The sequence below is a fragment of the Pongo abelii genome, chromosome 18 (assembly GCF_028885655.2).
Source record: "Pongo abelii isolate AG06213 chromosome 18, NHGRI_mPonAbe1-v2.0_pri, whole genome shotgun sequence".
In the NCBI taxonomy this organism is placed as follows: Eukaryota; Metazoa; Chordata; class Mammalia; order Primates; family Hominidae; genus Pongo; species Pongo abelii.
Window position 1 is genome coordinate 71,209,455 of NC_072003.2, and position 27,002 is coordinate 71,236,456.

At 39.7% G+C, this 27,002-nt stretch overlaps 1 protein-coding gene across 1 annotated transcript in view; it reads left to right on the forward strand.

The window, feature by feature from the left end:
- PMFBP1 (polyamine modulated factor 1 binding protein 1) overlaps nt 1–27,002 on the forward strand; it is a 556,696-nt gene that overhangs the window by 97,614 nt on the left and 432,080 nt on the right. The window contains exon 4 of the mRNA XM_063717359.1: nt 12,326–12,386. The gene's annotated coding sequence lies outside the window, so the exon portion shown is untranslated. The remainder of the gene's footprint in view (nt 1–12,325; nt 12,387–27,002) is intronic.

Here is a 27,002-nt window from a genome sequence, read left to right on the forward strand (position 1 = left end):
GTGTACTTGAGGACTACCTAGCTATTCAAGCTGGATACAGTTCCCCACCCACCTAATCAGAGTTAATTTGTCCAAGGGTGGACATATAATTTATTTGGGCCAATGAGAACCTTCCCTGATAATTTTGCATTTGCGACTGAAAGATTATGGTTAAAGCTATAATATGTGCAGCTCTCTAGCTCTAGGCAGCCATGTTTTTCTTTATGTGGAAAAAGCCATTCTGCAGTGAGGAAAGATTAAGCTAGCCCATGGAAACAGATGTTATTTTAGAATAAAACCTGCCCTAGTCCCAACTGTGTCTTTGTCCACCTTCTTGTCTTTGTATAATTCTTTTAAATAAGGTACTCCAGTGTTGTTTTAGTAAATTCCTCTTTTTGCTAAGCCAGTTCAAGAATTTCAGTCACCAGAAGAGTCCTTACTAATAGTTATTTATGGGCAAGGTTGGTAGTAGGAAGTACATGTGGGTAAGGAATCCATACGCTATCCTAAGCTGCCTAAACCTGGGAGCCTTCTCAAATATAGAAAGCTTTTATTTCTTGAACTAAATTATGAAGATATGCAAGTTGATGAGTAGTTAAGAATATGTAACAATTTTTATTAAAGCCATTTTCTCCAACCTTAGAATGTTTCAGGTTTTTCTGTTGTTTAATATTCTCATTTCAATCCGGTGCCTAAGCTTTTATAGGAGGTAATAAAATCAGAGATAATAATGTCAGGCTCTATTTGGTCATTTAGATGAAAGGAAGCCCTTGGAATAGAACAAAGTTGTGTGCAGCGTACATTGTATCATGTGACTAAATGTTAGCTAAGTCTCTAGGGACAAAGCTTTTATCACTGGCAGAGTGTAGCAGCAAGAGCTTTCCTCTTCTCTTGCAATCAGCACTTTGTGTTTAATGTTTAAAAATCTTTGGCAAACACAACAGAAGAAAGGTTGTAGATGTTACCTTTAATTGGACTTTAAAAATTAATACAGCATAACAGTGTTCTGGTTTTTGCCCTTTTGCCATTGACCAGATGAAGAGAAGCCAGAATACTTTCTCAGCTCTATCTTGTTCTTTAAAAAGGCAGTGGTATTAAGAAGAAATTATTTGCTCTTAATGGTACTTTGGCTAGATGCATTTTTGAATTTTGTTTTTTTGTATACATAATCTATGTACAATAATATTAATGGTTTTATATAGGAGAGGGATTATTCAATTAAACATAACAGGTGATCACTAGACCTCATTTCTACCAGTCTCAATTTCTTCAAACAAAGATTCTAGATGCAGGAAAACTGACCAATTTTTTTTTTTTTTTTTTTTTTTAGACAGAGTCTCACTCTTGTCGCCCAGGCTGGAGTGCAATGGCGCAATCTCAGCTCACTGCAACCTCGCTTCCTGGGTTCAAGCAATTCTCCTGCCTCAGCCTCCTGAGTAGCTGGGATTACAGGCGCCTGCCACCACGCCTGGCTAATTTTTGTATTTTTAGTAGAGACAGGTTTTCACCATGTTGGCCAGGCTGGTCTCGAACTCCTGGCCTCAAGTGATCCGCTGGCTTCAGCCTTCCAAAGTGCTAGGATTACAGGTGTGAGCCACCATGCCTGGCCGCATATTTTATTTTTATCTGCTCTTCTAAGCCCTTGCCACCTTCTTATGGAGGTACAAATGTAACTCTAAAACAGACAATAACAACTAGTCTTGATAATCTTCAAAGTGAAATGTTAACTTTCCAGTTTTTCAGTTAACTAAAATTAACTAAAAGTTAAAACACATATTTTCTGTATCTTCAGAATTAGGTTGCTGCCACTAGAAGGTAAATGAGGGTCTTGAGAAAAAATGACTTTTGACTTCTCTTTGGGATTAATGTTCTAAGCCACCAGTCTATGCCATATGCTCTTTCATTAAGAAAGTTTCTCCACCACTTGGGTGCTCTTACGATTTCCACCAAGACAGAAGAGGCCAGGAGATGAACTTCTCTTTTCCCAGTATATCTGCACTAGTATTAGTATTCCTTTGGTGGTACCAGTTCAGTCTGTTCAGAGATCCCCATCTGCTGGTCAAGCCCTCCACACAATAAAATGGCAGTACAACCACAAAATACAACATTAGAAAGCTTAGTTGTAATAATACAAATAATATAGCATAACAACAAATTACATAGCATTTACATTGTATTAGATATTAAATGTAGAGATAAAGTGTATGAGAGGATGTAAAAAAGTTACATGCAAATAGTCAACTATTTTATATAAGGAACTTGGACATCCATGGATTTTGGTATCCTTGAGAGTCCTGGAACCCAGCAGATCCTGAGGGATGAGTGGATTCTACAAGTTCCTTTCTGTTGTTGATAAACCATCACTCCTCTATTCTTTACTAAAAAAAATTTCCAAAGACACAACTATCTTTCAACAATATGACTATTTTTTCATGGGGTCACCTTATACCAATCTCCAAGTTACTCCTTTGTGTTAAATATAAAGCTTCATACTGGATAGTCTTTCCCCCTAATCTCATATCTTGGTATTTTTCTATAATAGATGCCATCACTGGGTCTAATGGAGATGGGCTCCTGGTTGGGGCTGCCTTGCCAGAGTTTTTCTTTTCTTTTGTTTTTTTTTTTTGAGACTGAGTCTCACTCCATCACCCAGGCTGGAGTGCAGTGGTGGGATCTTGGCTCACTGCAGCCTCCGCCTCCCAGGTTCAAGGGGTTCTTGTGCCTCAGCCTCCCGAGTAGCTGGGATTACAGGTATATACCACATGCCACACACCCGGATAACTTTTGTATTTTTAGTAGAGTCGGGAGTCTCACCATGTTAGCTGGTCTCAAACTCGTGACCTCAAGTGATCTACCTGCCTCAGTGTCCCAAAGTGCTGGGATTACAGGCGTGAGCCACCACACCCTGCAAGCCAGAGTAATTTTTATCAATGCTGCTACTGCACCCTTGGGTTTAAGTCTTCCTTGTGTACTTGTACCACGGAGAATGTTTCTTTCATTTCCCTCTCTCAATAGTAGACTGTTTTTTTTTCTTGTTACTTGATGCTTGCTAGTCTGGTAGTGGGTACCAAGGTAGATATGGTATTGTCCTGGTTTGACTTCAGCCTTAGGTAGGCCCTTGTGTACCTGAGACTTGGGGGTGGGAATTTCTCAGTGATTCTGCTGCTTGCTAGCCCTTAGGAGATCTCTAATGTTATAGATCTGGGATAGTTTGTTGCCTTTCTCTGAGTGGCTTAAGGCTTATGTTCTGTCAAGAGAAGGATCAGGGTGTTCCTGCGGCAGTGACCACTCGCCTCTTCCGAGCCTATACCATAGAAGGAAGCTTTCTCCAGTCTCCCCCGCTGCCCCCAGTCTATCTTGTGAGCACTCAATAAAGGTTCATATGTATAAATTCCCCATGAATCTGTAGTTCACAAGGTTTTTATATTTTTACAGTAGCCCACATTTGGACTTTAGTAGTTTGTTAAAAACTTTAGCTGGATTCCTCTTACTCATTTCTTCTATGTTCTTTTAGTGTCCTATCCAAAGTAAGTCAGTGCTCAGATCGTGTGTCTCCTTAGAGGCATTTGTTTCTCCTTAGGTTCCAGGCTGGTTTGTTTCCCTGTGAATTTAGCTCCAGTAAGTGCAAGGAAAGTTATGATTTGTACGTTGTTCGGTCTTTTCTTGTTAGTTTGGGAGAGATGTTTTTTTCCTAGCTCTGTACATCCTGAGTGAAATCTGCTTTAAAAAAAAAATAAAAAGACAATTTATTTAATCATTATCTCTGCTTTCTTACCTTTCATTATATTCTACTCTCTTATAGTGTGGCTTATGACACTCTCAAATCTGCCAGAACGTTAACGATAACCTCCTTGTTTGAAATCTAATGGACCTTTTCAAGTTTTATCTAGTCTACCTCTCTGGTACATGTGACACTGTTAATCATTCCCACCTACTTTTAAATTGATAACACATTATGCTGCTTTTATTTCTTCCTCTTGCGGTTCTTCTTAGTTTTTAATCTTCTATTTTAAAACAGAAAACCAAATAATATGTTACTTATTTCATATTATTGAAGTAATTTAATTTCTGTTAATACAAATCTTAAAAACATAAAAGAATAAAGAAAAAAATCACTCATAGTGCTACCATTCAGAGATGACAACTATGAACCTTCTGTCTAAATGACCCATGGTTTTACTAAGTATTTCACATAAAGACATTTAAAAATCATGCATTTTGGCCAAGCATGGTGGCTCACGCCTGTGATCCCAGCACTTTGGGAGGCTGAGGTGGGCGGATCACCTGATGTCAGGAGTTCAAGGCCAACATGGTGAAACTGCATCTCTACTAAAAATACAAAAATTAGCTGGGCGTGGTAGTGGGTGCCTGTAATCCCAGCTACTTGGGAGGCTGAGGCAGGAGAATCACTTGAACCCGGGAGGCGAAGGTTACAGTGAGCCAAGATTGCACCATTGCCCTCCAGCCTGGACAACAAGAGTGAAACTCCGTTTCAAAAAAACAAAAAAAAAAATCATGCATTTTGGCTGGCCACAGTGGCTCACTCCGGTAATCCCAGCACTTTGGAAGGCCAAGGCAGGTGGATCATTTGAGGTCAGGAATTAAGAGACCAGCCTGGCTAACGTGGTAAAACTCCATCTGTACTAAAAATACAAAAATTAGCCAGGCGTGGTGGCACACACCTGTAATCCCAACTACTTGGGAGGCTGAGGTGGGAGAATCGTCTGGACCCAGAAGGTGGAGGTTGCAGTGAGCCAAGATCACACCACTGCACTCCAGCCTGTGCAACAGAGTGAGGCTAAGTACAAATAGGTAAATAAAAATTTAAAAATAAGTTATGCATTTCATACTTTCATACCTGGATTTTTTTTCACTAAAGTTTATTTCACATGACATTTTTCTGAACTATACAGCTCTTAAAAATTAAAACACTCATCATGCAATGTATCATGATTTATTGGAAGTCATATAATTGAAATTATAGGTTATTTCTAATTTTTCCTGAGATAATTTAGTAAACATTTTTCTATAGATAAGCATTATTTACATATCTCTGATTTTATTAGTTTTCTCAAAGTGACAGTATTGAGTCAAATGGTATTATATAGTTTTAAAATGTGCTTTTCTGGTTTTTTAAACTACATAATGGATAGTGGTTGATGGAGTTTTTTTGTAACTATTGAGATATAATTCACAAATCATTCAATTCGCCCATTTAAAGTATAAAATGTAATGGTATTTAGTGTATTCACAGAGTTGTGCAGCCATCACTACAATCAATTTTAGAACATTTTCTTTACCTCCAAAAAGAAACACCCTACCCATATTCACCTCAACCCCCTGCCACCCTCTATCCATAGGCAATTACTAAGTTACTTTCTATCTCCATGGATTTGCTTATTCTGGACATTTCATATAAATGAGATTATATAATATGTGGTTATTTGTTTGTTGAAACCTGCAGATCAGTTTTAGAATTGTCATCTTTACTAAGTTGAGTCTTCCATTTTATAAACATGGTATGTCTCTATTTAGGTCTTCTTTGATTTTTTTAATCAGTACTTTTAGTTTTCAGCATACATATTAGTACCTGTTTGGCTACACTAATACCTGTGTATTTTAAAATAACTATTTTCTTTTATTTTTTGTATGTAATATTTTATTATTTATTTATTTATTATTATACTTTAGGTTTTAGGGTACATGTGCGCAATGTGCAGGTTAGTTACATATGTATACATGTGCCATGCTGGTGCGCTGCACCCACCAACTCGTCATCTAGCATTAGGTATATCTCCCAATGCTATCCCTCCCCCTTCCCCCCACCCCACAACAGTCCCCAGAGTGTGATGTTCCCCTTCCTGTGTCCATGTGTTCTCATTGTTCAATTCCCACCTATGAGTGACAATAATGCGGTGTTTGGTTTTTTGTTCTTGCGATAGTTTACTGAGAATGATGATTTCCATTTTCATCCATGTCCCTACAAAGGACATGAACTCATCATTTTTTATGGCTGCATAGTATTCCATGGTGTATATGTGCCACATTTTCTTAATCCAGTCTATCATTGTTGGACATTTGGGTTGGTTCAAAGTCTTTGCTATTGTGAATACTGCTGCAATAAACATACGTGTGCATGTGTCTTTATAGCAGCATGATTTATAGTCCTTTGGGTATATACCCAGTAATGGGATGGCTGGGTCAAATGGTATTTCTAGTTCTAGGTCCCTGAGGAATCGCCACACTGACTTCCACAAGGGTTGAACTAGTTTACAGTCCCACCAACAGTGTAAAAGTGTTCCTATTTCTCCACATCCTCTCCAGCACCTGTTGTTTCCTGACTTTTTAATGATTGCCATTCTAACTGGTGTGAGATGGTATCTCATTGTGGTTTTGATTTGCATTTCTCTGATGGCCAGTGATGGTGAGCATTTTTTCATGTGGTTTTTGGCTGCATAAATGTCTTCTTTTGAGAAGTGTCTGTTCATATCCTTCGCCCACTTTTTGATGGGGTTGTTTGTTTTTTTCTTGTAAATTTGTTTGAGTTCATTGTAGATTCTGGATATTAGCCCTTTGTCAGATGAGTAGGTTGCGAAAATTTTCTCCCATTTTGTAGGTTGCCTGTTCACTCTGATGATAGTTTCTTTTGCTGTGCAGAAGCTCTTTAGTTTAATTAGATCCCATTTGTCAATTTTGGTTTTTGTTGCCATTGCTTTTGGTGTTTTAGACATGAAGTCCTTGCCCATGCCTATGTCCTGAATGGTAATGCCTAGGTTTTCTTCTAAGGTTTTTATGGTTTTAGGTCTAACGTTTAAGTCTTTAATCCATCTTGAATTGATTTCTGTATAAGGTGTAAGGAAGGGATCCAGTTTCAGCTTTCTACATATGGCTAGCCAGTTTTCCCAGCACCATTTATTAAATAGGGAATCCTTTCCCCATTGCTTGTTTTTCTCAGGTTTGTCAAAGATCAGATAGTTGTAGATATGCGGCGTTATTTCTGAGGGCTCTGTTCTGTTCCATTGATCTAGATCTCTGTTTTGGTACCAGTACTATGCTGTTTTGGTTACTGTAGCCTTGTAGTATAGTTTGAAGTCAGGTAGCATGATGCCTCCAGCTTTGTTGTTTTGGCTAAGGATTGACTTGGCGATGCGGGCTCTTTTTTGGTTCCATATGAACTTTAAAGTAGTTTTTTCCAATTCTGTGAAGAAAGTCATTGGTAGCTTGATGGGGATGGCATTGAATCTGTAAATTACCTTGGGCAGTATGGCCATTTTCACGATATTGATTCTTCCTATCCATGAGCATGGAATGTTCTTCCATTTGTTTGTATCCTCTTTTATTTCCTTGAGCAGTGGTTTGTAGTTCTCCTTGAAGAAGTCCTTCACGTCCCTTGTAAGTTGGATTCCTAGGTATTTTATTCTCTTTGAAGCAATTGTGAATGGGAGTTCACTCGTGATTTGGCTCTCTGTTTGTCTGTTGTTGGTGTATAAGAATGCTTGTGAGTTTTGTACATTGATTTTCTATCCTGAGACTTTGCTGAAGTTGCTTATCAGCTTAAGTAGATTTTGGGCTGAGACAACGGGGTTTTCTAGATGTACAATCATGTCGTCTGCAAACAGGGACAATTTGACTTCCTCTTTTCCTAATTGAATACCCATTATTTCCTTCTCCTGCCTAATTGCCCTGGCCAGAACTTCCAACACTATGTTGAATAGGAGTGGTGAGAGAGGGCATCCCTGTCTCGTGCCAGTTTTCAAAGGGAATGCTTCCAGTTTTTGCCCATTCAGTATGATATTGGCTGTGGGTTTGTCATAGATAACTCTTATTATTTTGAGATACATCCCATCAATACCTAATTTATTGAGAGTTTTTAGCATGAAGGGTTGTTGAATTTTGTCAAAGGCCTTTTCTGCATCTATTGAGATAATCATGTGGTTTTTGTCTTTGGTTCTGTTTATATGCTGGATTACATTTATTGATTTGTGTATATTGAACCAGCCTTGCATCCCAGGGATGAAGCCCACTTGATCATGGTGGATAAGCTTTTTGATGTGCTGCTGGATTCGGTTTGCCAGTATTTTATTGAGGATTTTTGCATCAATGTTCATCAAGGATATTGGTCTAAAATTCTCTTTTTTGGTTGTGTCTCTGCCTGACTTTGGTATCAGGATGATGCTGGCCTCATAAAATGAGTTAGGGAGGATTCCTTCTTTTTCTATTGATTGGAATAGTTTCAGAAGGAATGGTACCAGTTCCTCCTTGTACCTCTGGTAGAATTCAGCTGTGAATCCATCTGGTCCTGGACTCTTTTTGGTTGGTAAGCTATTGATTATTGCCACAATTTCAGCTCCTGTTATTGGTCTATTCAGAGATTCAACTTCTTCCTGGTTTAGTCTTGGGAGAGTGTATGTGTCGAGGAATTTATCCATTGCTTCTAGATTTTCTAGTTTATTTGCGTAGAGGTGTTTGTAGTATTCTCTGATGGTAGTTTGTATTTCTGTGGGATCGGTGGTGATATCCCCTTTATCATTTTTTATTTCATCTATTTGATTCTTCTCTCTTTTTCTTTATTAGTCTTGCTAGCAGTCTATCAATTTTGTTGATCCTTTCAAAAAACCAGTTCCTGGATTCACTAATTTTTTGAAGGGTTTTTTGTGTCTCTATTTCCTTCAGTTCTGCTCTGATTTTAGTTATTTCTTGCCTTCTGCTAGCTTTTGAATGTGTTTGCTCTTGCTTTTCTAGTTCTTTTAATTGTGATGTTAGGGTGTCAATTTTGGATCTTTCCTGCTTTCTCTTGTGGACATTTAGTGCTATAAATTTCTGTCTACACACTGCTTTGAATGCATCCCAGAGATTCTGGTATGTTGTGTCTTGGTTCTCGTTGGTTTCAAAGAACATCTTTATTTCTGCCTTCATTTCGTTATGTACTCAGTAGTCATTCAGGAGCAGGTTGTTCAGTTTCCATGTAGTTGAGCGGTTTTGAGTGAGTTTCTTAATCCTGAGTTCTAGCTTGATTGCACTGTGATCTGAGAGATAGTTTGTTATAACTTCTGTTCTTTTACATTTGCTGAGGAGAGCTTTACTTCCAAGTATGTGGTCAATTTTGGAATAGGTGTGGTGTGGTGCTGAAAAAAATGTATATTCTGTTGATTTGGGGTGGAGAGTTCTGTAGATGTCTATTAGGTCCACCTGGTGCAGAGCTGAGTTCAATTCCTGGGTATCCTTGTTGACTTTCTGTCTCGTTGATCTGTCTAATGTTGACAATGTGGTGTTAAAGTCTCCCATTATTAATGTGTGGGAGTCTAAGTCTCTTTGTAGGTCACTCAGGACTTGCTTTATGAATCTGGGTGCTCCTGTGTTGGGTGCATAAATATTTAGGATAGTTAGCTGTTCTTGTTGAATTGATCCCTTTACCATTATGTAATGGCCTTCTTTGTCTCTTTTGATCTTTGTTGGTTTAAAGTCTGTTTTATCAGAGACTAGGATTGCAACCCCTGCCTTTTTTTGCTTTCCATTTGCTTGGTAGATCTTCCTCCATCCTTTTATTTTGAGCCTATGTGTGTCTCTGCACGTGAGATGGGTTTCCTGAATACAGCACACTGATGGGTCTTGACTCTTTATCCAATTTGCCAGTCTGTGTCTTTTAATTGGAGCATTTAGTCCATTTACATTTAAAGTTAATATTGTTATGTGTGAATATGATCCTGTCATTATGATGTTAGCTGGTTATTTTGCTCGTTAGTTGATGCAGTCTCTTCCTAGTCTCGATGGTCTTTACATTTTGGCATGATTTTGCAGCGGCTGGTACCGGTTGTTTCTTTCCATGTTTAGCACTTCCTTCAGGAGCTCTTTTACGGCAGGCCTGGTGGTGACAAAATCTCTCATCATTTGCTTGTCTGTAAAGTATTTTATTTCTCCTTCACTTTTGAAGCTTAGTTTGGCTGGATATGAAATTCTGGGTTGAAAATTCTTTTCTTTAAGAATGTTGAATATTGGCCCCCACTCTCTTCTGGCTTGTAGAGTTTCTGCCGAGAGATCCACTGTTAGTCTGATGGGCTTCCCTTTGAGGGTAACCCGACCTTTCTCTCTGACTGCCCTTAACATTTTTTCCTTCATTTTAACTTTGGTGAATCTGACAATTATGTGTCTTGGAGTTGCTCTTCTCGAGGAGTATCTTTGTGGCGTTCTCTGTATTTCCTGAATCTGAATGTTGGCCTGCCTTGCTAGATTGGGGACGTTCTCCTGGATAATATCCTGCAGAGTGTTTTCCAACTTGGTTCCATTCTCCCCGTCACTTTCAGGTACACCAGTCAGACGTAGATTTGGTCTTTTCACATAGTCCCATAGTTCTTGGAGGCTTTGCTCGTTTCTTTTTATTCTTTTTTCTCTAAACTTCCCTTCTCGCTTCATTTCATTCATTTCATCTTCCATCACTGATACCCTTTCTTCCAGTTGATTGCATCGGCTCCTGAGGCTTCTGCATTCTTCCCGTAGTTCTCGAGCCTTGGTTTTCAGCTCCATCAGCTCCTTTAAGCACTTCTCTGTATTGGTTATTCTAGCTATACATTCTTCTAAATTTTTTTCAAAGTTTTCAACTTCTTTGCCTTTGGTTTGAATATCCTCCCGTAGCTCAGAGTAATTTGATCGTCTGAAGCCTTCTTCTCTCAACTCATCAAAGTCATTCTCCGTCCAGCTTTGTTCCGTTGCTGGTGAGGAACTGCATTCCTTTGGAGGAGGAGAGGCACTCTGCTTTTTAGAGTTTCCAGTTTTTCTGCTCTGTTTTTTCCCCATCTTTGTGGTTTTATCTACTTTTGGTCTTTGATGATGGTGACATACAGATGGGTTTTTGGTGTGGATGTCCTTTCTGTTTGTTAGTTTTCCTTCTAACAGACAGGACCCTCAGCTGCAGGTCTGTTGCAGTACCCGGCCGTGTGAGGTGTCAATCTGCCCCTGCTGGGGGGTGCCTCCCAGTTAGGCTGCTCAGGAGTCAGGGGTCAGGGACCCACTTGAGGAGGCAGTCTGCCTGTTCTGAAGATCTCCAGCTGCGTGCTGGGAGAACCACTGCTCTCTTCAAAGCTGTCAGACAGGGACATTTATGTCTGCAGAGGTTACTGCTGTCTTTTTGTTTGTCTGTGCCCTGCCCCCAGAGGTGGAGCCTACAGATGCAGGCAGGCCTCCTTGAGCTGTGGTGGGCTCCACCCAGTTCGAGCTTCCCGGGTGCTTGGTTTACCTAAGGAAGCCTGGGAAATGGCGGGCGCCCCTCCCCTAGCCTCGCTGCCGCCTTTCAGTTTGATCTCAGACTGCTGTGCTAGCAATCAGCGAGACTCCGTGGGCATAGGACCCTCTGAGCCAGGTGTGGGATATAATCTCCTGTTGCGCCGTTTTTTAAGCCCGTCGGAAAAGCGCAGTATTCAGGTGGGAGTGACCCGATTTTCCAGGTGCCATCTGTCACCCCTTTCTTTGACTAGGAAAGGGAACTCCCTGACCCCTTGTGCTTCCCTAGTGAGGCAATGCCTCGCCCTTCTTTGGCTCATGCATGATGGGAGCACCCACTGACCTGCACCCACTGTCTGGCACTCCCTAGTGAGATGAACCCTGTACCTCAGATGGAAATGCAGAAATCACCCTTCTTCTGCGTCACTCACGCTGGGAGCTGTAGACTGGAGCTGTTCCTATTCGGCCATCTTGGCTCCTCCCCGCCTAAAATAACTATTTAAATGGCATTATTATTTTTATTATTGTCATCATCATTTTAGAGACAAGTTCTCACTCTGTCACCCAGGCTGAAGTACAATGGTGAGATCATAGCCTACTGCAGCCTCAAACTCTGGGTTCAAGTGATCTCCCCACCTGAGCCTTCCAAGTAAGCTAGGACTACAGATGCAGGCCACCACGCCTGGCTAATTTTTTAATTTTTTTGTAGAGATAGGGTCTTGCTGTATTGCCCAGATTTGTCTTGAGCTTCTGGCCTTAAGTCACCCTCCCGCCTTAGCTTCTAAATGGTATTATGTTTTTAATTTCAATTTCCAATTGTACATTGCCAGTGTACACACATAAAATAAATTTTATTTTGTGTTGACCTGTATCCAGTGATGATGTTTGCTCCCTTGTTAGTTCTAGTGTTTTCTTGTTTTTTGTCCTTTGTTTTTATAGATTTCTTTGCATTTTCTACATAGACAGTCATGTCCTCTCTGAATGTACAGTTTTATTTCTTCTACTCCAATCCTTATGGTTTTGGTTTTTGGGGTTTTTTTTCTCTTTATTGGTCAGAGTGTTCATGAAAAAACGAAATAAAAGGCATCTAGATTGAAAAGGAAATCCCAACAGGTTTTTTTTTTTCTTGTAGATACAGATAAGCTGATTCTAAAACTTACAAGAATGGCAAAGAAACAAGAAGAGCTTAACTGGTTAGTACTTTTGTTGTTGTTGTTGTTGTTGTTGTTGTTGTTGTTTTGAGACAGGGTCTCAGTCCTCAGTCTGTTGCCCAGGCTGGAGTGCAGTGGTGCAATCATGAGTCACTGCAGCCTCAACTTCCTGGGCTCAAGCTCTTCCCTGACTGATTATCTGGGGCTACAGATGTCAGTCACCATGCCCAGCATTTTTTTTTTCTTTTTTTTTTTTTTGAGACAGAGTCTTGCTCAGTCACCCAGGCTGGAGTGCAGTGACGTGATGTCAGCTCACTGCAAGCTCCGCCTCCCGGGTTCACGCCATTCTCCTACCTCAGCTTCCCAAGTAGCTGGGACTACCGGCGCCCGCCACCACACACGGCTAATTTTTTTGTATTTTTAGTAGAGACGGGTTTTCACCACGTTAGGCCAAGATGATCTCGATCTTCTGACCTCGTTATCCACCCACCTTGGCCTCCCAAAGTGCTAGGATTACAGGCGTGAGCCACCACGCCTGGCCTTTTTTTTTTTTTCTTTTGATAGAGACAGCATCTTACTGTGTTGCCCAGGCTGCATTTTGTACATCTTTATCTAATTACCATTTTTTTTTTTTTTTTTTTTTTTTTGAGACAGGGTCTTGCTCTGTCACCCAGGCTGGAATGCAGTGGCGCAATCTTGGCTCACTGCAGCTTCCACCTCCCAGGTTCAAGTGATTCTCATGCCCTAGCCACCTGAGTAGTTGGGATTACAACCAAGTCCAGCTAATTTTTGTATTTTTTGTAGAGATGGTGTTTTGACATGTTGGCCAGGCTGGTCTTGAACTCCTGGCCTTGTGTGATCTCCCCGCCTCTGCCTCCCAAAATGGGATTACAGGCATCAACCACCACGCCTGGCCAAGTCTCCATTATTAGGAGGAAGACAATTTGTCCTTAACTATAGGTATTGTTAGCTATAGATCATCTCTGAATTCCCTTTATTGGATTTGGTAAGTTCCTTCTATTCTTAGTTTACTGACTTTTTATTATGGAAATAACCTGTGTTTCAAATGTTTTTCTGCATCAATTGGTATGATGATGTGGATTTTTTTCTTTAGACTGTTGGTAGACTGATGATTATATTGATTGATTTTTAAATAACAAACTAGCCTTGCATTCCCTAATAAACCCCACTTGGTCATGTTTATTGTTCCTTTTATATATTTCTGGATATGACTTGCTAATATTTTGTTGAGGATTTTTTTTTTTCTTTTTTTTTTGAGACGGAGTCTTGCTCTGTTACCTGGGCTGGAGTGCAGTGGCACTGCAAGCTCCACCTCCCGGGTTCATGCCATTCTCCTGCCTCAGCCTCCCACGTGGCTGGGACTACAGGCGCCCGCCACCACACCTGGCTAATTTTTTGTATTTTTAGTAGAGACGGGGTTTCACCGTATTAACCAGAATGGTCTCGATCTCCTGACCTCGCGATCCGCCTGCCTCAGCCTCCCAAAGTGCTGGGATTACAGGCGTGAGCCACCGCGCCTGGCTGAGGATTTTTATGTGTATGTTTATGAGAGATATTGTTCTGTAGTTTTCTTTTATTTTAATGGCTTTGTCTGGTTTTGGCACCTCCAGTGTATGGGATCTGCCGAGTCATATTGCCTAAGTAACACGACTGTTATCTAAGAACCTCAACCTGATATAGAGCTCTTTATGCTCTGTGCCCCACTCAAAAGAGGCAACCTTCCACATCTACTGATAGTGGGTCAAAGCAGTATTCTCAAATACTGCATCTGTTCCAAAGAAGTTTACCACATTTTATACATTTTCATTAGTGTTGGAAGTACAAAGTGCAATACATTTTTCTAATTTGGAGAAGAGATCCAGCATGTTCTATGCTACTGGACCCCTGAAACCTTTATCATTGGGGCAGGTTTCTCTATCTTTGTGTTTCGTCTCTTGCTGCTTGGAGTACATTTTTTTCTGCTAAGCTATCCAGTATATTTGGTAATTTTGGTGAATAAGTTTTGAGGAATATGATGCCATCAACATAGTGGACCAATATCATGTTACATGAAATGTTCAGATAGTTCAGGTCCCTTTTGACTATACTGTGATGGCAGAATTAACATAGTTTTGGGGGCAGGACCATGACAGTATATGTCAAGTAGGCAAACAATGCTTCACATGCCAAATCTGGCCTGTGACCTCTTTTTATGCAGCTCATGAGCTAAGAATATTTTTTAAAAACCTTCTAAATGTTTGAAAAAAATCAGAAGAATAGTATTTTCTGGTATGTGAAAATTTTGTAAAATTTAAATGTCCATAAATAAAATTTTATTAGAACACATTCATGCCCATTTGTTTACATATTGTCTATGGTGGTTTTTTGCTACAATAGGCAAAGTAGTTGTGATTGAGACTATGTTGACATTCTTCTCAATTTGCACTCTTCCACAGCACACTACAAGTCTCAGTGATATAGTCATAACTTAATAACATATCAAGAGTCACACATACCATTGTCATGTGACGTTTTTAAAAAATCACCAGTGAATATGCATTATGTTAAATCAAGAAAAGAGAAAGTGGATTTAAGTGTTACACTTTTAAGACCCAATGGACTGTGGATAATTTTTATTGAGTTAGATGACAAGGTATTGTATTTATTATGTGGTGACATTATAGCTATGCTAAAATAATATATGTCAATTTTACCAGACTAAGCTCTCAGCACAATGTTTTCAACTCATAGGAAAGCAATGGTCAGAAAAGGTGGAAAACTTCAGATGATTTATCTCCTGAAGCATAATTTAGTCACATACACAGACACAAAAATGGGCCGGGTGTGGTGGCTCACACCTGTAATCCCAGCACTTTGAGAGACTGAGACAGGTGGATCACTTGAGTCCAGGAGTTTGAGACCAGCCTGGGCAATAGGCAAAACCCCATCTCTACAAAAAATACAAAAAAATAAGTTAGCCAGGCATAGTGGCATGTGCCTGTAATCCCAGCCACTTGAGAGACTGAGGTGGGAGGATCACTTGAACCCAGGAGGTGGAGGTTGCAGTGAGGTGAGATTGAGCCACTGCACTCCAGCCTGGGTGACAGAGTGAGACCCTGTCTCAAAACAAAACAAAACAAAAAAATGTAAATGAGGCTGCACCAAAGTAAGTTTCTAAGTGGTACTTTTGTTAGCCAAGCAAGGAAAATTATTTACTGATAGTGAGATAATTAAATTGTGTTTGGTTGTAGCAGCTGAAGATATATATCCTGAGAAAATTAACATTTAAAAGATTGTTTGCCTTTCCATAAGGAAAATTGACACTGGAAACACCACCAGTGGTCAGTTATAAAACAAGGCAAAAAAGAAAAAGGCAACTGATTTTCTTGACTCTTGAATAGTCTCTTTGAGACAACTACAGGCAAACTGTATAAAAAACATTAACTTAGTATAACCTGAAGTGGAATCTGCTAAGATGTATTATAACTGTTAGTGGTAAAGATATATGTGGAACAGAAAAAGACTTAGTTGGATAAATTTATAAAAGCTGTAGTTAAAGCCATAGTTGTTCATTGTATTATTTATCAGCAGGTACTTTGTGGAAAATATTTGAAACTCTTTTTTTGTGTTATTGAACCAGTAGTGTTAACAGTGAACTTCACTGCTTTTGCAACCTAAACATCATTTGTTCTGTGAATTTTTGTCTGAAAGAGAAGCCGGCTATCCTGAATTTATTTACCACACAAAAGTTCAACGACTTTGCAATTGTAAAATTTTATTTTGAATTTTTGAGCTCAGGGCCAAGACAAACTTTTCTAAGTAAAAAGAATCTCTCTCAACCAATATGTTAGAAAATGAATGACTTTGAAATTTATTTTTTGCTGCAGTCTTAATAATTTTTTTAATTAATTCAATAGCAAATCACAGTTATGTGCTGCAGTAGAGTCATTTCAATGTTAACTCACGTTGTTTGAATCAGAACAAGAAGTGGGATCTATAATTTTCTTTTTTTTTTTTTTATTATTATTATTATTATACTTTAGGTTTTATGGTACATGTGCGCAATGTGCAGGTAAGTTACATATGTATACATGTGCCATGCTGGTGCGCTGCACCCACCAACTCGTCATCTAGCATTAGGTATATCTTCCAATGCTATCCCTCCCCCCTCCCCCCACCCCACAACAGTCCCCAGAGTGTGATGTTCCCCTTCCTGTGTCCATGTGTTCTCATTGTTCAATTCCCACCTATGAGTGAGAATATGCGGTGTTTGGTTTTTTGTTCTTGCGATAGTTTACTGAGAATGATGATTTCCAATTTCATCCATGTCCCTACAAAGGACGTGAACTCATCATTTTTTATGGCTGCATAGTATTCCATGGTGTATATGTGCCACATTTTCTTAATCCAGTCTATCATTGGTGGACATTTGGGTTGGTTCCAAGTCTTTGCTATTGTGAATAATGCCGCAATAAACATACGTGTGCATGTGTCTTTATAGCAGCATGATTTATAGTCCTTTGGGTATATACCCAGTAATGGGATGGCTGGGTCGAATGGAATTTCTAGTTCTAGATCCCTGAGGAATCGCCACACTGACTTCCACAAGGGCTGAACTAGTTTACAGTCCCACCAACAGTGTAAAAGTGTTCCTGTTTCTCCGCATCCTCTCCAGCACCTGTTGTTTCCTGACTTTTTAATGATTGCCATTCTAACTGGTGTGAGATGGTATCTCATTGTGGTTTTGATTTGCATTTCTCTGATGGCCAGTGATGGTGAGCATTTTTTCATGTGTTTTTTGGCTGCATAAATGTCTTCTTTTGAGAAGTGTCTGTTCATGTCCTTCGCCCACTTTTTGATGGGGTTGTTTGTTTTTTTCTTGTAAATTTGTTGGAGTTCATTGTAGATTCTGGATATTAGCCCTTTGTCAGATGAGTAGGTTGTGAAAATTTTCTCCCATTTTGTAGGTTGCCTGTTCACTCTGATGATAGTTTCTTTTGCTGTGCAGAAGCTCTTGAGTTTAATTAGATCCCATTTGTCAATTTTGGCTTTTGTTGCCATTGCTTTTGGTGTTTTAGACATGAAGTCCTTGCCCATGCCTATGTCCTGAATGGTAATGCCTAGGTTTTCTTCTAGGGTTTTTATGGTTTTAGGTCTAACATTTAAGTCTTTAATCCATCTTGAATTGATTTTTGTATAAGGTGTAAGGAAGGGATCCAGTTTCAGCTTTCTACATATGGCTAGCCAGTTTTCCCAGCACCATTTATTAAATAGGGAATCCTTTCCCCATTTCTTGTTTTTGTCAGGTTTGTCAAAGATCAGATACTTGTAGATATGTGGCATTATTTCTGACGGCTCTGTTCTGTTCCATTGATCTATATCTCTGTTTTGGTACCAGTACCATGCTGTTTTGGTTACTGTAGCCTTGTAGTATAGTTTGAAGTCAGGTAGTGTGATGCCTCCAGCTTTGTTCTTTTGGCTTAGGATTGACTTGGCGATGCGGGCTTTTTTTTGGTTCCATATGAACTTTAAAGTAGTTTTTTCCAATTCTGTGAAGAAAGTCATTGGTAGCTTGATGGGGATGGCATTGAATCTGTAAATTACCTTGGGAAGGATGGCCATTTTCACGATATTGATTCTTCCTACCCATGAGCATGGAATGTTCTTCCATTTGTTTGTATCCTCTTTTATTTCCTTGAGCAGTGGTTTGTAGTTCTCCTTGAAGAGGTCTTTCACATCCCTTGTAAGTTGGATTCCTAGGTATTTTATTCTCTTTGAAGCAATTGTGAATGGGAGTTCACTCATGATTTGGCTCTCTGTTTGTCTGTTATTGATGTATAAGAATGCTTGTGATTTTTGCACATTGATTTTGTATCCTGAGACTTTGCTGAAGTTGCTTATCAGCTTAAGGAGATTTTGGGCTGAGACAATGGGGTTTTCTAGATATACTATCATGTCATCTGCAAACAGGGACAATTTGACTTCCTCTTTTCCTAATTGAATACCCTTGATTTCCTTCTCCTGCCTAATTGCCCTGGCCAGAACTTCCAACACTATGTTGAATAGAAGTGGTGAGAGAGGGCATCCCTGTCTTGTGCCAGTTTTCAAAGGGAATGCTTCCAGTTTTTGCCCATTCAGTATGATATTGGCTGTGGGTTTGTCATAAATAGCTCTTATTATTTTGAGATACGTCCCATCAATTCCTAATTTATTGAGAGTTTTTAGCATGAAGGGTTGTTGAATTTTGTCAAAGGCCTTTTCTGCATCTATTGAGATAATCATGTGGTTTTTGTCTTTCGTTCTGTTTATATGCTGGATTACATTTATTGATTTGCGTATATTGAACCAGCCTTGCATCCCAGGGATGAAGCCCACTTGATCATGGTGGATAAGCTTTTTGATGTGCTGCTGGATTCGGTCTGCCAGTATTTTATTGAGGATTTTTGCATCAATGTTCATCAAGGATATTGGTCTAAAATTCTCTTTTTTTGTTGTGTCTCTGCCAGGCTTTGGTATCAGGATGATGCTGGCCTCATAAAATGAGTTAGGGAGGATTCCCTCTTTTTCTATTGATTGGAATAGTTTCTTAAGGAATGGTACCAGCTCCTCCTTGTACCTCTGGTAGAATTCGGCTGTGAATCCATCTGGACCTGGACTTTGTTTGGTTGGTAAGCTATTGATTATTGCCACAATTTCAGCTCCTGTTATTGGTCTATTCAGAGATTCAACTTCTTCCTGGTTTAGTCTTGGGAGGGTGTATGTGTTGAGGAATTTATCCATTTCTTCTAGATTTTCTAGTTTATTTGCATAGAGGTGTTTGTAATATTCTCTGATGGTAGTTTGTATTTCTGTGGGATCGGTGGTGATATCCCCTTTATCATTTTTTATTGCATCTATTTGATTCTTCTCTCTTTTTTTCTTTATTAATCTTGCTAGCGGTCTATCAATTTTGTTGATCCTTTCAAAAAACCAGCTCCTGGATTCATTTATTTTTTGAAGGGTTTTTTGTGTCTCTATTTCCTTCAGTTCTGCTCTGATTTTAGTTATTTCTTGCCTTCTGCTAGCTTTTGAATGTGTTTGCTCTTGCTTTTCTAGTTCTTTTAATTGTGATGTTAGGGTGTCAATTTTGGATCTTTCCTGCTTTCTCTTGTGGGCATTTAGTGCTATAAATTTCCCTCTACACACTGCTTTGAATGCATCCCAGAGATTCTGGTATGTTGTGTCTTGGTTCTCGTTGGTTTCAAAGAACATCTTTATTTCTGCCTTCATTTCGTTATGTACCCAGTAGTCGTTCAGGAGCAGGTTGTTCAGTTTCCACGTAGTTGAGCGGTTTTGAGTGAGATTCTTAATCCTGAGTTCTAGCTTGATTGCACTGTGATCTGAGAGACAGTTTGTTACAATTTCTGTTCTTTTACATTTATTGAGGAGAGCTTTACTTCCAAGTATATGGTCAATTTTGGAATAGGTGTGGTGTGGTGCTGAAAAAAATGTATATTCTGTTGATTTGGGGTGGAGAGTTCTGTAGATGTCTACTAGGTCCGCTTGGTGCAGAGCTAAGTTCAATTCCTGGGTATCCTTGTTGACTTTCTGTCTCGTTGATCTGTCTAATGTTGATAGTGGGGTGTTAAAGTCTCCCATTATTAATGTGTGGGAGTCTAAGTCTCTTTGTAGGTCACTCAGGACTTGCTTTATGAATCTGGGTGCTCCTGTATTGGGTGCATATATATTTAGGATAGTTAGCTCTTCTTGTTGAATTAATCCCTTTACCATTATGTAATGGCCTTCTTTGTCTCTTTTGATCTTTGTTGGTTTAAAGTCTGTTTTATCAGAGACTAGGATTGCAACCCCTGCCTTTTTTTGTTTTCCATTTGCTTGGTAGATCTTCCTCCATCCTTTTATTTTGAGCCTATATGTGTCTCTGCACGTGAGATGGGTTTCCTGAATACAGCACACTGATGGGTCTTGAGTCTTAATCCAGTTTGCCAGTCTGTGTCTTTTAATTGGAGCATTTAGTCCATTTACATTTAAAGTTAATATTGTTATGTGTGAATTTGATCCTGTCATTATGATGTTAGCTGAATATTTTGCTCGTTAGTTGATGCAGTCTCCTCCTAGTCTCGATGTTCTTTACATTTCGGTATGATTTTGCAGTGGCTGGTACCGGTTGTGCCTTTCCATGTTTAGCGCTTCCTTCAGGAGCTCTTTTAGGGCAGGCCTGGTGATGACAAAATCTCTCAGCATTTGCTTGTCTGTAAAGTATTTTATTTCTCCTTCACTTATGAAGCTTAGTTTGGCAGGATATGAAATTCTGGGTTGAAAATTCTTTTCTTTAAGAATGTTGAATATTGGCCCCCACTCTCTTCTGGCTTGTAGGGTTTCTGCCGAGAGATCCGCTGTGAGTCTGATGGGCTTCCCTTTGATGGTAACCCGACCTTTCTCTCTGGCTGCCCTTAACATTTTTTCCTTCATTTCAACTTTGGTGAATCTGACAATTATGTGTCTTGGAGTTGCTCTTCTCGAGGAGTATCTTTGTGGTGTTCTCTGTATTTCCTGAATCTGAATGTTGGCCTGCCTTGCTAGATTGGGGACGTTCTCCTGGATAATATCCTGCAGAGTGTTTTCCAACTTGTTTCCATTCTCCCTGTCACTTTCAGGTACACCAATCAGACGTAGATTTGGTCTTTTCACATAGTCCCACATTTCTTGGAGGCTTTGCTCGTTTCTTTTCATTCTTTTTTCTCTAAACTTCCCTTCTCGCTTCATTTCATTCATTTCATCTTCCAGGGCTGATACCCTTTCTTCCATTTGATCGCATCGGCTCCTGAGGCTTCTGCATTCTTCACGTAGTTCTCGAGCCTTGGTTTTCAGCTCCATCAGCTCCTTTAAGCACTTCTCTGTATTGGTTATTCTAGTTATACATTCTTCTAAATTTTTTTCAAAGTTTTCAACTTCTTTGCCTTTGGTTTGAATATCCTCCCGTAGCTCGGAGTAATTTGATCGTCTGAAGCCTTCTTCTCTCAGCTCGTCAAAGTCATTCTCCGTCCAGCTTTGTTCCGTTGCTGGTGAGGAACTGCGTTCCTTTGGAGGAGGAGAGGTACTCTGCTTTTTAGAGTTTCCAGTTTTTCTGCTCTGTTTTTTCCCCATCTTTGTGGTTTTATCTACTTTTGGTCTTTGATGATGGTGATGTACAGATGGGTTTTTGGTGTGGATGTCCTTTCTGTTAGTTTTCCTTCTAACAGACAGAACCCTCAGCTGCAGGTCTGTTGGAGTACCTGGCCGGCCGTGTGAGGTGTCAATCTGCCCCTGCTGGGGGGTGCCTCCCAGTTAGGCTGCTCGGGGGTCAGGGGTCAGGGACCCACTTGAGGAGGCAGTCAGCCCGTTCTCAGATCTCCAGCTGCCTGCTGGGAGAACCACTGCTCTCCTCACAGCTGTCAGACAGGGACATTTAAGTCTGCAGAGGTTACTGCTGTCTTTTTGTTTGTCTGTGTCCTGCCCCCAGAGGTGGAGCCTACAGAGGCAGGCAGGCCTCCTTGAGCTGTGGTGGGCTCCACCCAGTTCAAGCTTCCAGGCTGCTTTGTTTACCTAAGCGAGCCTGGGCAATGGCGGGCGCCCCTCCCCCAGCCTCGCTGCCGACTTGCTGTTTGATCTCAGACTGCTGTGCTAGCAATCAGCGAGACTCCGTGGGCGTAGGACCCTCTGAGCCAGGTGCGGGCTATACTCTCCTGGGGCACCGTTTCCTAAGCCCGTCGGAAAAGCACAGTATTTGGTTGGGAGTGGCCCAATTTTCCAGGTGCCGTCTGTCACCCCTGGAAGGGGAACTCCCTGACCCCTTGTGCTTCCCGAGTGAGGCAATGCCTCGCCCCTGCTTCGGCTGGCGCACGGTGCGCTCACCCACTGACCTGCGCCCACTGTCTGGCACTCCCTAGTGAGATGAACACGGTACCTCAGATGGAAATGCAGAAATCACCCGTCTTCTGCGTCGCTCGCGCTGGGAGCTGTAGACCGGAGCTGTTCCTATTCGGCCATCTTGGCTCCTCCCGGGATCTATAATTTTCATATGAATTTGGAGTGAGTATGTTTTCCAAGCTCAACCTACAGTTCCAGCAAGAGTTTTTAGACCTTGATTCAAGTGCAAAGGAAATTTCCATGTTTTAAAATCCATTTAACTTTGTGGTTGAGGAGCTTCCACCTAACTATCAATTGAAAGTGATTAATATACAATGTAATGAAATGTTAAACTGCAATTATCAAGAAAAGAATCTAATATAATTCTATGAATGCCTTCCAATTGATGAATATGCTCAATTAATATCATATGCTCATGACTGATGTCAGTATTTGGTAATATGTATCATCTTTGTTAAGGACATTTTCAAAGATTAAATGTATAAAATCTCATTACAGATTAGCTTTAACAGGTGTACCTTACAATTAATTTTAATAATTGGGAACGCTAACTTTGTACCCCCATTTTAGCAAAATGTTATCTCCACACAAAAAGGATTCTGTTCTTATTAGGAGACTTGTATTTTCAAAAAATTATACTAAAATATTATTAATATGTTTTGAACTTCATCAATAAAAAGTTTGGGAAATGTGCATTTTTTGGATAATGCAAATAAGTGCCTTTATCATATCCTTCATATCCTCCATTTTGCCTCTTGACTCACTAAGCTTAAAATATTTACTATCTGGCCTGTACAGATAAAGCTTTGACAATCCCACTATATAGTATTTTTCTATATATATTAGATTATATTGTTTTTTCAATGCATACTTCCTCTGATTCACCTTTCTTGTGAATAGATATCGAAAAGAATGCAATCTCCAAATCAATAGATACACACCATGTACCAAAGGCCATGTTAATTTGCTACTTATGGTTTCTTTACTAAATACCACATCTGGCACAACAACTACATTCAGTATTACTGTTTGGCTAAAATTACAGTAGTTCATTGTTTCTGCCATAATTCATCCAGGTTTTGTGGAAATCTGACTTGTGAATTAAATGGGGTTGAGATGAGGACTACCTGCCTATGTTATTCACAATTCTCCAGAGAAACAAAACCAATCAGATGTGCATATATAAAGAAATTTATTTTAAGGAATTACCTCCTGTGATTGTGGAGACTTGGCCAGTCTAAAATCTGACTGAGGAGCCCAATAGGCTGGAGATACAAGAAAGAGTTGTAAAGGGAGTCTGCTGTAGATCCAGGAAGAATTGATGTGCAAATGAGGTCTGAAAGCAGTAGAAGAGAGAATTCCTCTTGCTTCAGGGAAATCAAGTTTTTGTTCTATTTAGACCTTCTCCTGATTGGACAAGACCCACCCACATTATGGAGGGCAATCTACATTACTCAGAGCTCACAAATTTGAATGTAAATCTCATTCAGTAACTCTCTCAGAAACATCCTGAATAGTGTTTGATGAAATATCTAGGCATCGTGGCCCAGACAAGTTGACATATAAAATTAACCATTAATCCTATATCCTTTACATTTCTGAAGGTATATCTGATCTCTGCATATCCTTTAGGGATACAATGCTATTTTTTACTTACTATCTTGGGAATGGGTGGGACATTTTTAGGAACTTTACTAATGAATTATATTTGCTTTGACTCCACAGGTCAGGGCACCAAGGTAAGGGTTCTACCAACTGCTAATATGTCCATTCTGGTTTTGTTGTTTGTTTTTTATTATACTTTAAGTTTTGGGATACATGTGCAGAACGTGCAGGTTTGTTACATAGGTATACACGTGCCATGGTGATTTGCTGCACCCATCAACTCATCATCTACATTAGGTATTTCTCCTAATGCTAGCCCTCTCCTAGCCCCCCACCTGCTGACAGGCCCCATTGTGTGATGTTCCCCTCTCTGTGTCCATGTGTTCTCATTGTTCAGCTCCCACTTATGAGTGAGAACATGTGGTGTTTGGTTTTCTGTGCCTGTGTTAGTTTGCTGAGAATGATGGTTTCCAGCTTCATCCATGTCCCTGCAAAGGACATGAACTCATCCTTTCTTACGGCTGCATAGTATTCCATGGTGTATATGTGCCACATTTTCTTTATCCAGTCTATCACTGATGGGCATTTGGGTTGGTTCCAAGTCTTTGCTATCGTGAACAGTGCTGCAATAAACATATAAACATACGTGTGCATGAGTCTTTATAGTAGAATAATATATAATCCTTTGAGTATATACCCAGTAATGCGATTGCTGGATCAAATGGTATTTCTGGTTCTAGATCCTTGAGGAATCGCCACACTGTCTTCCACAATGGTTGAACTAATTTACAGTCCCACCAACAGTGTAAAAACATTCCTATTTCTCTACATCCTCGCCAGCATCTGTTGTTTCCTGACTTTTTAATGATCGCCATTCTAACTGGTATGAGATGGTATCTCATTGTGGTTTTGATTTACATTTCTCTAATGATCAGTGATGATGAGCTTTTCTTCATATGCTTGTTGGCCACATAAATGTCCTCTTTGGAGAAGTGTCTGTTCATATCCTTTGCCCACTTTTTGATGGGGTTGTTTGTTTTTTTCTTGTAAATGTGTTTAAGTTCTTTGTAGATTCTGGATATTAGCCCCTTGTCAGATGGATAGATTGCAAAAATTTTCTCCCATTCTTTAGGTTGCCTGTTCACTCTGTTGATAGTTTCTTTTGCTGTACAAAAGCTCTTTAGTAATTAGATCCCATTTGTCAATTTTGGGTTTTGTTGCCATTGCTTTTGGTGTTTTAGTCATGAAGTCTTTGCCCATGCCTGTGTCCTGAATAGTATTGCCTAGGTTTTCTTCTAGGGTTTTATGGTTTTCGGTCTTACATTTAAGTCTGTAATCCATCTTGAGTTAATTTTTTGTATAAGGTGTAAGGAGGAAGGGATCCAGTTTCTGTTTTCTGCATGTGGCTATCCAGTTTTCTCAACACCTTTTATTAAATAGGGAATCATTTCCCCATTGCTGGTTTTTATCAGGTTTGTCAAAGATCAGATGGTTGTAGATGTGTAACATTATTTCTGAGGTCTCTGTTCCGCTCCATTGGTCTTATATATCTGTTTTGGTACCAGTACCATGCTGTTTTGGTTACTGTAGCCTTGTAGTATAGTTTGAAGTCAGATAGCATAAGCCTCCGGCTTTTTTCTTTTTGCTTAGGATTGTCTTGGCTATATGGGCTCTTTTTTGGTTCATATGAAATTTAAAGTAGTTTTTTTCTGATTCTTTGAAGAAAGTCAATGGTAGCTTGATGGGGATAGCACTGAATCTATAAATTACTTTGGGCAGTATGGCCATTTTCACAATATTGATTCTTCCTGTCCATGAGCATGGAATGTTTTTCCATTTGTTTGTGTCCTCTCTTATTTCCTTGAGCAGAGGTTTGTAGTTCTCCTTGAAGAGGTCCTTCACATCCCTTCTAAGTTGTATTCCTAAGTATTTTATTCTGTTTGTAGCAATTGTGAACGGGAGTTCACTCATGATTTGGCTCTCTGTTTGTCTATTATTGGTGTATAGGAATGCTTGTGACTTTTGCACATTGATTTTGTATCCTGAGACTTTGCTGAAGTTGCTTATCAGCTTAAGGAGATTTGGGGCTGAGATGATGGGGTTTTCTAAATAGACAATCATGTCATCTGCAAACAGAGACAACTTGCCTTCCTCTCTTCCTATTTGAATACCTTTACATCTTTCTCTTGCCTGATTACCCTGGTCAGAACTTCCAATACTATGTTGAATACGAGTGGTGAGAGATGGCATCCCTGTCTTGTGCCGGTTTTCAAAGGGAATCCAGCTTTTGCCCATTCAGTATGATATTGGCTATGGGTTTGTCATAAATAGCTCTTATTACTTTGAGATATGTTCCATCAATACCTAGTTTATTGAGAGTTTTTAGCATGAAGGGCTGCTGGATTTTGTCAAAGGCCTTTTCTGCATTCATTGAGATAATCGTGGTTTTTGTCATTGGTTCTGTTTATGTGATGGGTTACATTTATTGATTTGCGTATGTTGAACTGGCCTTGCATCCCAAGGATGAAGCCAACTTGATTGTGGTGGATAAGCTTTTTGATGTGCTGCTGGACTCGGTTTGCCAGTATTTTATTCAGGATTTTCACATAGATGTTCATCAGGGATATTGGCTTGAAATTCTTTTTTTTATTGTGTCTCTTCCAGGTTTTAGAACCAGGATGACTCTGGCCTCATAAAATGAGTTAGGAGTCCCTCTTTTTCTGTTGTTTGGAATAGTTTCAGAAGGAATGGTACTGGCTCCTCTTTGTACCTCTGGTAGAATTTGGCTGTGAATCCATCTGGTCCTGGGCATTTTTTGGTTGGTAGGCTATTAATTACTGCCTCAATTTCAGAAATTGTTATTGGTCTATTCTGGGATTCAATTTCTTCCTGGTTTAGACTTGGGAAGGTGTATGTGTCCAAGAATTTATCCATTTCTTCTAGATTTTCTAGTTTATTTGTGTAGAGGTGTTTATAGTATTCTCTGATGGTAGTTTGTATTTCTGTGGGATCAGTAGTGATATCCCTTTATCATTTTTTATTGTGTCTATTTGATTCTTCTCTCTTTTCTTTATTAGTCTGGCTAGCAGTCTATTTTGTTAATCTTTTCAAAAAACCAGGCCCTGGATTCACTGATTTTTTTTTGAA